Source organism: Tenrec ecaudatus, chromosome 6 (genome assembly GCF_050624435.1).
Source record: "Tenrec ecaudatus isolate mTenEca1 chromosome 6, mTenEca1.hap1, whole genome shotgun sequence".
Lineage (NCBI taxonomy): Eukaryota > Metazoa > Chordata > Mammalia > Afrosoricida > Tenrecidae > Tenrec > Tenrec ecaudatus.
The window spans coordinates 96529598-96545969 of record NC_134535.1 but is presented as its reverse complement, the minus strand read 5'-3'; the positions used below and the strand labels follow the sequence as shown (position 1 = coordinate 96545969).

The following is a 16372-nucleotide window of genomic DNA, read 5'->3' as shown; positions in this document are numbered from 1 at the left end:
TTAGTCATGTCTCTGCAATCAGTGGATGACTTATGACAAGTTCTCTCAGAAACACGTTTGTCTACACCTTGTTTGGCTGCCTTCATTAAAAGGCCCCTTCAAACCAGCGGCTTCTAATGTCATATATGGAGTCAGTTATAGTCAAGAGCCAAGTCAACTCACAAGGTCAACTGCTCAGGGATTTCAAATGGTTGTTTTGACATATTTTCTTGAAGAACACAGATGATCAGAAAGGTTTATGATGAATAAGTTTTAAGAATACTGAAAACTACCTTGTTGAGAAAAGGACAAGAAAGTTGCACCAGGGAATTTTTTTTTCTTTCATGACACTGCATCTGCTCGTTGTGAAAATTTGGGGGGAATCTTATTCCATTCACTCTACAGCCCTGATTCTGCCCCCTCCATACTTCTTTTTGTTCCAAAAACTCAAAGAACATTTCAAAGAAATATAGAATTCTTCATATTTTATTTCACAAACTTGACAGTGGGGAGTTGAGTCAAAAGCTTCTAGAGGATGGGATGATAGCCTGACTACTATTGTATCTTCATACACTACCAAACAAAAACCCACTGTCATTGAGTCAATTCCTGCTCATGGTAACCATGTAGAACAAAGTAGAACTTATCCATAGGGTTTCTGAAACTGTAAGTCTTCATGGAAACACATACCATCCTCTTTCTCCTAAGGAGCACTTGGCAGGCTTGAAACAGTGATGTCTTGGTAAGCAGCCCAATGCTTAGTCACCTACACCACCGGCTCTTCACTCTCGGGCACTTTAAATATTACCTGAGTAAGTAAATGATAGCTCAGGAATGGTGATTCCGACAATGATCCTCCATGTTACTAAAACCAAGAGATGGGCACACAGTGATGGAAGGAGAGGAAATCATCATATGTATTGTACAATGTGTTGTAGGCAGAAAACTTTAGATAGTTTCGATTTCTCTTTGGAAAACTCTCAATCTTCTTTGAGAACGTTAACATATTAGAGTTTTTGTTTGCGTGCTTGCTTTTAAGCCAAGGAGGGAATTTTTGTCATGGAACAAGCAATAGAGACTTGCTTCTAGAGCAAATTCAGGTTGGGTCAAGAGGGAGGTCAATTGACCAAGTATCAAGTTTGATCCAGTATAATCAATACTACCAAGATCTCTGTCTGATAGTAAGGCTCCTTGAGACCCTTATTTGTGGCTAGAGTGGTTCTGCCATCAGGTTATTCTGATTAGATACTCTGCAGATGGGTCTTGGGCTCCCACTGTCCTCCAGAGCCTTCTACAAATTGGATGCTCATAATTTAGGTCTGATACTTTCTTTGTCATATTTGAATTTTGTTATTGTCATCTTTGGATCACACAACTGGTGTGCTTTGTCCATGTAGACTTAGTTTACTCCTCACTTTGATGGCTTCTGTTTGAATACAAGCCTTTAAGACCCCAGACACTATTCTTATGGATAGCTGGGCATCGTCTGCTTTCTTCACCACACTTTGCTGCAGCACCTTTATCTTCAATGATCATTTCATGAAGGTGAGTATCAAGCAGGACCATGTTATCGGAACTAACTGTTCTTGGATTGGGACTAGAGTTAAGTAGTAGCCACAAATTCATCTGCTTGTCCCTGGGATATACAGGATTCAAGTTTACTTTGGGGGTTGTATTATGGCATATTAGTACTTATGTTTTCTTTTCTCCTTATTCATCCCAGTGAAAATAATTCACAACTTATGCTATAAAGCTACTTTGGATACTGAGTAATAAGTCATTTGAATATTGGGTATATTCTGAGAATGTGTGTTAGAGAATATATTATTTTTTAAAATCATTTTATTGGGGGCTCATACAACTCTTATCACAATCCATACATACATCAATTGTGTCAAGCACATTTGTACATATGTTGCCATTATTCTCAAAACATTTGCTTTCTACTTGAGCCCTTGGTATCAGCTCCTCATTTTTCCCTTCCCTCCCCCCTCCCCTATGAACCCTTGATAATTTATAAATTATTATTATTTTGTCATATCTTACACCATCTGATGTCTCCCTTCACCCACTTCTTCACTGTCCATCCCCCAGGGAGGAGGTTATATAGAGATCCATGAAATCTGTTCCCCTTTTCTCCCTCACCTTCCCTCCACCCTCCCAGTGTTGCCACTCTCACCACTGGTCCTGAGGGGTTCATCTGTCCTGAATTCCCTGTGTTTCCAGTTTCTGTCTGTACCAGTGTACATCCTCAAGTCCAGCCGGATTTGTAAGGTAGAGTTGGGATCATGGTAGGGGGGGTGAGGAAGCACCCAAGAAGTAGAGGAAAATTGTATGTTTTATCATTGCTACACTGCATCCTGACTGGCTTGTCTCCTCCCCACAGCCCTTCTGCAAGGGGATGTCCACTTTCCCACAGATGGGCCCTGAGTCCCCACTCTGCACTCACCCTCATTGACAATGCTATGATTTTTTTGTTGTTGTTCTTTGATGCCTGATACCTGATCCCTTCTATGTCTGTGATCTCACAAGCTGATGTGCTTCTTCCATGTGGGCTTTGTTATTTCTCAGTTAGATCACCCCTTGTTTATCTTCCAGCCTCTAGGACCCCAAATTCTATATCTTTTGACAGCCAGGCACCATCAGCTTTCTTCACCGCATTTGCTTATGCACCCACTTTGTCTTCAGTAATCGTTGGTGTAGGCTGGTGTGCTTCTTCCATATGGACTTTGTTGTTTCCTAGCTAGATGGCTGTCTGTTTATCTTCAAGTCTTTAAGACCCCAGATGCTATATCTTTCGATAGTCGGGCACCATATTCTTAACTTCTTTGTACCATACTTATGGGATATGTGAATTCTTGGTTCAAATAATTCAGTCCCAGAATCAATCTGAATTTCATTAAGTTTCATTAGAATTATGTAAACAGTTCAAAGCTCTTGAAATAAATAGATTATGATATTTCTACAAGTGCTTCACACTGCTTATAGACTTAGCTTTAACTTGTCATTGAATTACAAGAGCCATGCTGTTGTCATGGCAACTTTGGAGAAGGTCGTGATGAATGAGGAACTGGGTTGGTGATGACCTAAGGAAACAATTTAGCAATGACGGCTGTGATGTTTGCTGGGAAGACAATGTCAAAAACCAGAGAGAGACCTGTGTTAATTCTCCAGTAACTCCATATGGTATGTTTATTAGGGGTTATTTTTTTCCAGCTATTACTAAATATAATATACTTGAGCATAAATTCTTCTTTTTCTCCATTATTCTCTACAACTTTCTCTTAAACAACATTCTCAGGATGGTATATGAACATTGTCAATTACATTTTTATACATTCAACAATCACTTGTTTGTTTGTTTTTTCTTCGTGTATGTTTTATCCCTGAGCCTCAGCAGAGAGGAACAGGGTCCATGAGTTACAGTGTCTCTGTGGCAGCCTTTTGGGCCAGCGCCTGCCATGGGTGGTAAGGCAGGCATTGAATTTGACCTGGCTGCACAATCACTTGTTAAATCATTGTGCTGGATAGGTTCTGTGTCAACTTGGAAGGGCTAGGGTTCTCCCATGATGAGATTTGACATAATACAATCAACTCCATGATATGATCTTCTGTGAGCAGCCAAGTAGTTATGGAAAGAACAGCATGAAATGCTACCCTGTTGTTACTCTCATCATGGCCTTGACACAACTGAAAGAAAGTTTCAACAGAAGTGTGACCTACTCTTAACATGAACTTTCACTGTGGAGAAGCTCGCTCACTTCTCTTTGCTGTTCTGGATCCTGCATCTGGCTAATCATCCACCACAGCACCTGCCAGCCCTGGGAGCTATCAGTGGTCTGACATATTGTTTGCTTACCTTGTATTCACCCAACTTTGCTGCCACAGACCTGACTTGATGACTCATCCACCTCTGTGTCTAACTGCTTCCAAGTTCTGCTTCCTGCTTCCTGGTTCATTGGCCCCAGAAGCTACATGGCATCAATCAGGAAAGAACCCCACCTTTGCCTCTGGCCTACGGACTTCAGCATGACTGGACTTAACCACTTTTACAACTGTGTGAGCTGCTTTATTGTTATAAGATTTCTTTTGTATATATATCTATAAAACCAAATTCACTGGCATCAAGTAAATGTTCATTCATAGTGATGTGCTGTGTGTTGCTAATACTGTCATTGTTTATGGAATTAGAAAGCCCAATCTTTATCCTGAATGACTGCTGTTAGTTTTGAACTGCTGACCATGTAGATTGCAGTCCAGCTTGTACACACAAAACCAGTGATATATCATTGCTTCTTTAGAGAACCCAGCTTAACACAGTCATGCTCTTATTCTTGCCCTGTAATGTATATTATTTGCTCCACCTTTTATTTCACTCAAGAGCATCCTTTCTGAGTAAGTTAGCCTTTTGAATCAAACTACATCCCATGTGCTTATTTTTCTTTACCATTTTTCTAAACAGATTCTTAGCTTCATCGAAAAAAAAATCTGTTGAAAATAGATCTTCTTCCTCTGATGTTTTTTTGGATAGGAGATTTTTTAATTGATGACTTATTTTGATATTAAAATTAGGATACGATCATTTTAATGTTTTATTGAGAGTTGATACATCATTCATATAGTCCCATAGTTCAATCAAGTCAGGCAGAATTCTACAATGGCTACCACAATCAGTTTCCAAACATTCTTTTTCTTGCTGGACTCCTTGATATCATCTCCCTTTTACCACCTCCCGCCCTCCACCCCACCCCCACCCTGTCACCAAAGATCCAACAATCCTGGACTTCATATACCAAAACACAGAAAAACATACAACACAACTTCAAGAGGGTGACCTTCATGACATAACACCTCTGAGATAAACACCTAGTATGAACAAAACAAAAGGAAACAGAGAATGTTGAGAACAAGATCAGGGCCAGCATATATCAGGAAGGGGATCAACTTGTTCAAAGCACTGTGTTCAGTGTAGACTGATTTGTGCCTCTTTCCTGTGGCTCTGATAGCATTGTTTGTGGCATCATCCTCCAGTCATTGCTGCCTAACAGTGAAGCTTTCTGAAGGCCTCCACTTATTTTTCCTGCATTTGGCTTAATTGAATAATTATGAGAACATTAATAAATGATTAATGAAACTTCTCTAATAGTTACCAGGCACTGAATGCTCGTTTGCTAGAGTCTGCTATTTTGCCTCAACACATTATATACATATGTGATAGATTTTATGTCAACTTGAATTTGTAAGAAAATACAGGGATGAAGTCCAATCTGTCACACAGGGCACAACCTGATGCCACTTCCTTAACAGTGTGGCCTTTTTATAAGAGAGAAACTGGGAACTTCTACTTCTCTCTGCCCCTTCACCCTCTCTACGTTCTGGGACTGTGTGTCTGCCATGTAGACTGCCCACCTTGAAAGGCCACCTCCGAACTGCCATGTTTCCACCAACCTTGCATCCACGAGACTCTGGCCCTGCCCACCTTTGCTCCCCTTGCTTTCCACTCCCCCCTCTGTGTTATCAGCCTGCTCCCGTGTGAGTCTAGCCAGCATCGGACCCATGGACTTGAGTTGGACTGGGCTGGGATGCTTTCTTGATATTGTTGCTTCTGGGTATAAAGTTTCTTCTTATGCATATATGAATGTCACTGACTTTGTTTCTCTAGACAACCCAGACTAATATAATGTACCTTCTCCATTGTTTTCCATTAAACTCATCTGACTGTTCTTTCTTGTAGCTTTTGCAGAATAGAGGTAACAAACAGGGGAGAATATTTCTTGGTGCATAATTTACAGAAACATTAAAGTGCATTGAGTAGTTTCCAGTAATTTTAATTACTCCTCCAGAGTTATTTAAGTCTTTTCTCGTAGTTACTAAGAGACAAATAGATGGTTGAACTTCAAAAAGTTTGAGTTAGGAAAGTTAACATGATTAGCAGCCTCTTTAGATACAATTTTCTGGTGAAATTGCATTTCTTAGTTTTCATGTTTAGAATGATATTCACAGTCCGACTCTCACATTATGAGACTATATAAAAACAAAGATAATTCAATTCCTTTTGTAATAAAGGGAGATATTGGAAAAGAAATTTACTCTGTGCTAAGCACCCCTTTGCTATGAAGTACAAAAAATGGATTTTCTCTGGGTCAGTTACTATAAATACAGAAAATAAAGGAAAACATGTATGGACTCCCCATTTAGAATCAAACACAAAAATGGAAAATATTCTCAAAGTTTATAGCTGATAAAAGACTTAAGCCCAAAATATACAAAGGAATCTTAAAATTCAATAATTGAAAACAACAAAATAGTCAATAGTCAAAAGATCTGAACAGATACTCTACCAAAGAAAATACATGAATGGCAAAAAACTCCCCAAAAGATGCCCCCATAATGTTCTCAAATTTCATTGGAAAATTTCCAATTGAAAGAATAAAATATCACTATACATCTATTAAAATGACTAAAACCCCAAGCACTACCATACCAAATGTTGGTGGGGAAGTAAAGCAGAAAGAGCTCTTATTGCTGGAGAGATTGTAAAATGGTTCCATCATTTTGGAGGGAAAGCCTATTAATTTCTTCTACAGTTAAACACAGGCTTACTCTATGATCCAGCAATTCTACTCCTATTGAGCAATCTGAACTGAAAACTCATGAGTTAAAAGGCCACTGGCAACGTTCCTGCAAAGAGCTTAGTAAAAACCTTCTCTTTCCAAGAAAGCGCCAACTCAGACCCAACATCAAGGAACATCGGGTTTTCAAGTATGCGGGGAAGTATCAGAAGAGCCAAATTAAGAAATGCGTAAGTCTTGGAAGATGTATAGTCGGGGCTTTCCTTCAAAGTAAGCGCAGGGAGACTTCAACATGTTACCAGATGGTGCTGGTCCTGAGAAAAGAACATTATGAGCGGACATTTATTCTTCAGTTTCTTCTCCAGGTGAAGATAATGCTTTACAACGCTCCTAGAGAACGATAGCAACTTTCTGTTCGCCCTTCGCAAGTAAAAAGGGTGGATCACTCTACTACTGATACAACAAAACAAAACAAAGAGAAAAGAACCTTATGCTTGGTAAACTGGGGGGTGAGCAGAAAAAGAACTTTTGTTTATCAAAGACACGAATAAGAAAGTGACAAGACACACAGGGAGAACATATTTGCAAAACATGTTTTTGATATAGTTGATAAAAGCTGAGTATCTGAAAAAAATCACCCTGGTGGAGTAACATTTACAGTTCAGCTGTTACCCAAAAAGGCAAAAATTTGAGTCGACAAGACATTCTATGGGGAAACAAGACCTGGGGATCTGTTTCCATGAAGTTTACAGCCTAGACAATTTTACTGCCAGTTCTACTAAATCCTACAGGGTCACTATGAGTCAGAATCAACTCAACAGCACAAAAGCAGTATCCAAAAGAGATCCATACAACATAATAAACAGCTTACACTTGGTTACTCACTTAACGGCTGACATTTTGAAGCCTCCACAAATCATATTTGGCTTAAGGGCAATGGGTTTTGGAATCTAGCATCTGGGCCTTCACCACAGGAAAACCACCAATTATAAAACGGAAGAGGCTGGTAATCAAAAGAATTCCTTATTCTTTTTTAAAAAAAATCATTTTATTAGGGGCTCATGCAACTCTTTTCATGCTCCGTACATTTGGGCCCAGCACATTCGTACATTTGTTGCCATCATCATTCTCAAAACACCTGCTTTCTACTTGAGCCCTTGGCATCAGCCCCTCATTTTCTCCCTCCCTCCCGCTCCCCCCTCCCCCTGAACCCCTGATAATATACAAATAATCATTATTCCATCACATCGCACACTATCCAACGTCTCCCCCACCCAGTTTTCCGCTGTCCATCCTCCAGGGAGGAGGTTACATGTAGACCCTGTCATCTGCTTCCCCCTTCTCCCTCATGAATTCCTTATTCTTGTCTATCACAAATTATGTAAACCTGGGCACATCAATTAATGTAAACTGTGGTCCTACTCCCAGAAATTAAATTTCATTATCTACCCTTCTTATCTCCCAAATTTTTTTCAGGAGCAAACAAAACTATTACGAGTGTTTAGATGAGAGTAAAATGCTATGAAAAGTGTATTATAAAAATTTTATAATATCTAACAGGCCATTTTAAAGAGAAACAAACATAACATTACCAAAAGGTCATTGCCTACAATTAAATAAAATATGCACATGAGAAACCTATTACAAAAAGCTCAACATGCGTAAACACAAGGTTACTTTCATTAAAATATTTAAAGTATCAGCGGTTCATCAGTCAGAGACGACAGAAGATCGTATGTTCCCAGACGCTGTGCTCTTAGCCTCTCCTGCCAGCCGCCGAAAACACAAATTGTGTGAAAACCAGGCTGGCTTGTCAGAGGTGGTGACAGAAACCCCCTCCACTCACTTTAACCGCTCTGATCAAGGGTGGTCAACTATGACAAACTAAGTCATTTTTGTACAATGTTAGCTCCTTGCTATGAAATAAGAATCTTAACATAAGAAATATTTAAAGTGGAATGCTGTACTCTAGTATAGTGGAGTGGGCAGTATGCTTAGAATTTGGAAACTTTGCTTCTTTTCTAAATTATAGCTCCATTTCTTTCCTCTGAATGGTTTCTCTAAACAATTTAACCTAAAAATATATTTTATCCATACTTGAAGTTATTCAGTGGTTTTTTTCTGACTCTGAATAAAAATGATTTTGAATCCTATTGCTGTTCTGAGAAATATTTTGAGTTTAACTCATTTGTTTTAATCTCCAACAAATATTATTGCTATTGAATTAATACTATATACAATAGCACGTATACTATATTTGCAATATTATATATCATGTATTATATAATGATTCTTTAGGTTTGTACACATTTTCTTTGAACATAACTCTACTTTGCTGCTCAGACTATCAGGGATCAATTATTTTCTACTTATAGGAAACCTTTTGATTTTTGTATGTGTGTAAGGATATATTTGTAGCAAACCCTATAATATTTTTCTGATTACCTACTTTTTAAATTTAAAGATAATTTTATTGGAGGCTCTTGCAGCTCTTATAACAGTCCATACATCAATTGCATATTTGTACAGATGTTGCCATCATTACTTTCTAGACACTTATCCCTCCCTCCCCACCCCCACCCATGTGACTCCTTGATAAATTATTGTTTTCATATCTTGATTACCTCACTATCAAAATTTTTCTTGAGTAAGCTTTTTGGTTGTTGTTTTTTCTCTTAGCTCATTGTAACGATTAATCCACTTCTGTTTCATCCCATTAAAACAATGAAATGCCAGCTGTCAATCTAACTGCAATTACAATTCTTTAAAAATAATCTTATTGTTTGTTTGATTTTGCTTTTGTCATTTTGGTTTCTTTTAAGATTTTCTCTTAGTTTTTGGAATTCTCCAAATTCACTACAATGTGTTTTAGTGTAGATTTATGGATTTTTTTTTTCTTACATTTATCCTGCTTCAGGTAACTGGGCTCCATTAATCTGAGTTTGCTGTTTTTCTTATGACATTCTGAACATTTTCAAGTGCACCTTCTCCTCACTTATCACCTATTTTTTTTATCTCCTTTACCAACATTTCACACTTACAATACACTTACAATCTGCTGTCCTACTAATTTTCCCATGAAAGGTATACGTCTGACAGTAATGAATGCCGAGCTGTGGAGCACAAGTCACACTGGCTCTGACGGTGAAGCCCATGTGTCAACGTGACTCTGTCATGATTCCCAAGGTTTAGCAATTATGCACTGAGGCAGCCCTCCTCCCGTTTGTGATGGGATGAGGTCATCTTTCACCTTTTTATCATACAAATTATGCATAAGACCCTGAAACCCAACCATGTCAGTGAGGAGACTTTGTAATTTTCTGCCCTATTTCTCCTCTACTCTCATTCTGAAACTGTAATCTATCTTTCACACATATTAGCCCTCCTTTCATATGTTTGCCTCTTTATTGCTATATTCTGGATAATTTATACAGATTTATTCTTCAGTTCTCTAATTAAATGTCACATAAGCTATTAAATATATCTTCATCACTAGAAGCTCATTTGGGTCTTTTTGCAAATTTTTCTGTTCTATGATCAATGAGAATTATTGTTAAACTGTAGGTTCTCAGTACATATTTTATGACTGAATCAATTAATTGGTTAATAAGGAGCCAACTCTGTTTTGTGGTCATGGCCAATCAATACTCTTTACCCCTGTTTTCCTTCATAGCACAGTACTCGCTGGGGCTGACAGGATGTACAGACAGAAACATGCCAAACAGAGAAATGTTTTGCTTTCCAGTCATTTGAAGAAAGGCCAGGTGACACAGTTATGGTAAATGACATGTAAATGGAATTTCTTCAGTGGTGCACCTAGAGAATTTTTTAAGAGACTGGCTCACTTGTATGTATGATATGATTTTCTCTTGTCCCAGCCTGTGTGATATACAATGACTGCACATGAAATAGACATGTTGTGTCTGTGTAGCAACAAACAACTTCGTGTTTAAAATCTTGGAATAGAAATATCAAAAGAGCTTAGTTCTCTCATAGCATTTCTGAACTGCCCATTTTAGGCCTTCTTGTCTCATGAGAATGTCTTGAATTCAAAAAGAATAAAAAACTATGAGCAAATCATAACAATTAAAATCCAAAAGTTTAAAAGATATTATACTCCTAAGGACTATAGGCGTACTTAAAATATGGTGTGACATCAAATAAAATTAATATATACCCTGTCCTCATTTAGTGACATAGTTGGGTTTCAAAGACCCATTTTTAATGCAAAACTAACATTATAAAAAAAGGAAAATGATCACACCACATCACAAAATTGAGGTTGACCACATCATTACATAACAGCCAAATTGCATTATTGCATAACTGCCGAGCCACCGAGAGCCATGGCCCAGTAGAGTTCACAGTTAAGCTTTACCACCAGAGCCAATGCTAATCTTGCTTCAATGTTAATCTTAATGCTTGCTACTGCCAGCTGTTCATTGCTAATTTACCAAACAACCTGATTGTGTTTTACTAATGTGTTAAATGCTAAATGTCAGCTAATGAGATAGTTCATAATTCAAGAGAACATGTATTTATGTTTATACCTTAATATTATTAAAGTATATAGATGCTATATATTAAAGTATATAAATAATATACTGTATAGAAATTAAGACCACATTGTGTTAACAAATTACATCTTCATAGTTTCCTCTTTTGGGGGGGGAATTACATTTTCCTTGAATGGATAATACATATATATATATATATATATATATATACACAATCAAAACGGAAAGATTAAATTTTAAAAAAAACTTGCAGTGAAACGCAATTGCCCTGCTTCTTCTGTTTTCCAGCTACTCAATTTCCCTCTCCAGAGTCAGCCACTGTTCCCAGCCAATTGAGCATGCTTTAAGAGTGAATCCTTGAATTTAAAAACATTTATATAAGAAGATTTAAGGAGGAAACAGTGAAAATTACCAATCTTTGTAAGAGATCCTATAGGATGGTAAGAAAGCACTGAACGGCTTTGTAAAAATGGACACTTCTCATGACCTGACAAGAGGAGTTTGAGAAGACTGCTAAAAGAGAGAGGATGTTGGAAAAGGAACAGACTAGATTTTCTAAAATGTTTGATTTAAGTAATTAATTTCAAGCCTACTTTTACTAAATGCATTTCAATTATATCTTTAATGGCGACACTTCACTTTGAAATTAAATAGTTATTATTTCATTTCAAGAAAGTTCATCAAGCCTTTCTACAAAGGGCAAGTAAATAAATTACTTTCAGAATGTCAATGAGCTTGTGAGAAAATAATTAACATGTCAATAAATTTAAATATTAATCTAAAAATTTAGGTACTGAATTCATTTCTCCTACCACATCTGGTGTCTCAGCTTTCATTTAGTTTCATTAGGTATATAATTATTCACCTAGTTGCATGGAACCTTTAGGTTAACCTTGACCTTTCCCTTTCCTCTACCCTATTTATCTAATAGCAATTACCGAGATGTGTTAACTTTCTCTCTCTAATGTTTTTCAAGTCAGTCTTCCCATCCCTATCATCATTGCTAGCTGGGTTAATTTAGGCCTTCATTTCTGGACTGGAGAACAGAAATCACTTCCCTTATTTGACTTCAGCAAAAGGGAAAATCCTTCCCATGATTGCTGGGCTGATTTCTCAATGCTATAAGCCTAAGCATGCAACCGCTCTTTTAAAAATCCTTCCAAAGCTCTTCACTCCTGCCAAGTGCAAAGAATCCCCTGGACGGAGGGCACCTCCAGGATCCGACCCCCCTTCCACACAAGTTCATCTTCCAACCCCTTCACACCTGCCAACAGAACCCCCGTTTCATTCCTTCGCTCTGCCTCGGCTGTCTGCAATCCCCTTTGTTCATGCTCAGGGCTCTGACAGTCAAATATTTTTAATGGCATCACTGGAGGTCACAGTACTCTCCTCTGGGACTTTGTGTAGATTAGACGGGATAATGCGTGTGATGAGAGCTTTGTAAGTGCAAAGGCACGATGAGTGTGTGTTGTGTTACTTTTACTAAACGTTTGAAGAGCAGTGGTGTTCTTAGCGCTGTGGAGTCCGTGCTACCTCACTGCTCCCTATGAACAACGGATGGAGCTCTGCGAGTCCAGTGCCGCCCTCAAAGCCCTTGTTGTGTTCAAACCCATGAAGAACAATGCTTATCCCTCGGTGCATAGATCGTATGTTTACTACCCTGACTGGTGCAAACAGTCCCAAATTAAATTTTCCTTAGCACCTTAGGGCAATATTCAACATTCCTATAGATGCGACAGAGTACAAACCCCTTAAAGGCTTGATCCCGGTTCCAGAACTTTGATAGTGATGTGCTTCTACAAAGCTATGTTTATTTCAAAAGAATTACATAGCATTCCAGCCATGAATTTTTTTTTCAGGGTCTCTAGAAATTCTAGCATTTTCTGTCCCAAATTTTTCATGTGTCAGCCTCTCATTTTGTAAAACTTTCATTGTATGCCCATAAAACTTCATTTAAACCTTGTTCTCAAATTAGGATTTGATGAAAGATAGATGTACGGAACAGCAAAAAGTGTACACTGGAGATATTCGGCTCAGGGGTTCACAGAAAAATTACAGAATTTGGCTTTTCCAGGATTGATGCTTAATGTTCTTCACCAAAGAAATGCTTTGCAAAACTAGAAACTGACACTGGCCTTCCATAGCTTTCTTACATCTTAGGGCGACGGAGGTGGGGCTAAGAAATCCTTTAGTACATTGCTCTTACATTTCATGGGAAATGTAGCATTCTTAGAAAAAACACTTAAAATATTTATCAAATTAAGAATCTCACATCTGCATAAAAGAAAGAGAAAATGAAAAGGCAATAATTTAGTAAAGTTACCCACAAAGCCTTCCTCTGTGAAGGCCATTCTAAAAGCCCCGTTGGATAGGGCACAACTGCTCCCTGCATTTCTGAGGCTGCAATCTATGCAGGCCCAGACAGCCTGCTCTTTCTCCCGTGGAGCAGCTCATAGGGGCTTGAACTGCCAACTTTGTCATTCACAGACCTATTCTTAACTCTTGGTGTCCGCATATGATTGTGTGCATCTGAAGAGGGCCTTGTGGACAAATACTGGGTTTAGGCACTTGAGTTGGACTGAGCTGGGATGTTTTCTTAATATATAATTACTCCTTCATATAAAGCTTTTTCTTATACATATGAGAATCACTGAATTTGTTTCCTCCAGTTAACCTGGCCTAACACAGGCATTTTTAAGAGAATTGGGTGAATTGCAACCCCCTTCTCAAATCCCATCCCTGACGCAATCAAAAGGAGGTTTCCTCAGGGGGTGGCCTACTTTCTATATAAATGGTCACTATGGAAAATTGCTTGAATTTTGATGTGTCTGGATCTTGCTGTTTCTGGCTTTTTTAGCTCTGAAGTTCACCTTGATAGTCACCAGCCCAGGCTGCTGACCTTGGATTCTCTCACCTGGCGACATGTGTTGTTCCTGCCAAATCTGTGTTCATCAATTCCTGAAGCGATGTTAATCAAGAGATTTTAAGCATTCAACTTAAAATCTGACCTTGACCACTGAAGACAGCCTGGAGTTGCCTGCTTCTACTACTGTGTGCACTGTTTTCTTGATATAAATTGCTTTCTGTATAAACACATGTAAGTGCCACTGGTTTTACATCTCTAGAGAATCCAACCCAACCATACGCGTAGCTTATATTTGAACCAAGGATAGCTACTCATAACTCATGAACCAACGGGTTCACTGGTTTACTGGCAGAAGGAATCCAAATACCTATTTGCATTTTGAGAAAATACTAATGGGAGTGGAGGCTGAAGAATAGTAAGTAGATCTAGTTGAAATATCACTTAGCACTTTTTTTAATCTTGTAAAAGTGCGTCTTTCTAGTATGCCATCAATTTTTTTCATCACCTCATAAGCAAATTTATTATTTTAATCTAATTATTTTCCAATTTTAAACGCAAGGTTTTTAATCTGTAAGGTGCAAAAAGACATAAATAAACACTATATTTTAAAAATAGTATATAACTAAAGAAATGGTTTATTCTTACTTAAGGATTTCAAGGGCGTGCTTGGGTTATACAAGTGATTTTTTAAAAGTAATATTATCACTAAAAAGGGTTCATAACTTGGTGCATCAAGGCCAATTGACTAACTACATTTAAAGAAAAAAGGCTATCAGATAGTGATATCAGCAAGGAGGCTGCCTTTAAAACAGGCTATTGATGGCGTCCTGTTTGGAATCAGAATAAATAGTGAATATGGAGGTTTTACTTTGGTATTCACACTCGGGCGGGGGTGGGGGAGCGTTTCACATACAGATATTTTACATTACCTTGAGTCTCCAGAAAACCATGGGAAACCACTCTTGGTTTTGAGCAAGTAATGCTTAAGTCTTGGGCCAGTCCCAAGATCGCTCTGTTGACCAACCAGACAACAGGACCCGGTCTTTTGATCACTAACATTCAGGCAAATAAGGAAAGACTCTCAGTGTTACCTGGCCCTTCCAGGTGACATCTGCCTCTAAGCAATGTAGCAGGATATGAAATCCCACAGCAACGGCAGGCAGTAAGTAACGAATCTTACGCCAAAGGTATGACGTGCAGCAGCTCGGGCTCCAGTCATGCGTGCAACTGCTCAACATTTGGGCTTTAGATCCACACTCAGGTGTCTTGCAAGGAAGACCTGGTGATCTACTTCCAAGAAACCAGCTATTGAAAATTGAACAGAGCACAGTTCTACCTGACACACTTCGGATCACCATGAGTTACTCTATCACAGCTGTTTTATTTCTTTTCATAGTAGTGACAGGTTCCAGGATTCCAAGATGGGCTTCAGTTCTGGGTTTTCCTTTTATACTGATTACACACACACACACACACACACACACACACATGCATATGGCTCTACAAACTGATGGTTTTACACAATCTCATGATCACATAACAGTGAATTCTGATTTGTACGTCCAGAAGTCAGTTGCATCTTAATTGCCATAAGCCACTAATGAAACAACACAACCAATACTTGTGAAAATAGGAAAATGCCTGGATCTATCTCCATTAAGTTATTCATGCCAATGTACCTAACTAAGGAAAACTTCTGTCTTCCTCATTTCATTCCCCAGCCTCAAAGGAGGCTGCTTAGGGGCTCACGGATACACGTAGACCTGAGACAGGGTAACAGAAAACAAGGAATTGGGAGGATAGTTTCAGAATGCATACCAGGCGTCTCAGCCTCCTCCTGCACCTGCTTTCAGAACAACTACTTCAATGTGCATAGTCTGTCAGGCCAGACACTGGAGGATTCTTTTTTTTTTTTTCTTTCTGAGAATTTGAACAACCGTAGCTATATGGTGGTCCCTCATGGAAAAGGCTGGCAAGCTGACTGAGTCCCCTTTAGAGAAGCCCACCAGTCAGCAAGACCTACCTCCATATGTACATCTTCCTACCACATTGTTTTAGAGCTTCACTTTTAAATATGAATGAGTAGCTAAATCAGACCTGGACATTTGAGGAAAGGACAACACACTTGAAGGGAAAAACCCCAAACCAAAAGAAGAAAAGGGACCTGAAGGAATTGTTGACCAGGCAAGGAACAAAAGAAACTTTCCAACAAGGTCTGAAGCCCATGATCCTAGCACGGAGAAGGAAGTACACGTATCATGTATGTTCTTACAACCAGAACAGGGGGTGCTTCAAAGGAAACACCATGTAGGAAACAAAAACAAAACCAGAAAACATGGTTTTCAGAATTATACGGCCATTTCAAGAGGAGGATTGGAATATATGATCAAGAACATGGCCCCAAACTAAGATCTGACAAGATGACAGGCTAGGCAGAT

The 16372-nt window shown here is 38.6% G+C and overlaps 2 non-coding genes across 2 annotated transcripts; one reads left to right on the top strand and one right to left on the bottom strand.

The window, feature by feature from the left end:
- Positions 1-3344: 3344 nt before the first annotated feature.
- On the bottom strand, positions 3345-3479 carry LOC142452156 (small nucleolar RNA SNORA5). The gene has a single exon (XR_012785193.1). It is a non-coding gene; the product is annotated as a small nucleolar RNA SNORA5 (small nucleolar RNA).
- A 3407-nt stretch (positions 3480-6886) lies between these two features.
- LOC142452225 (small Cajal body-specific RNA 24) lies at positions 6887-7013 on the top strand. Its single transcript, XR_012785252.1, has one exon.
- Positions 7014-16372: the final 9359 nt, after the last annotated feature.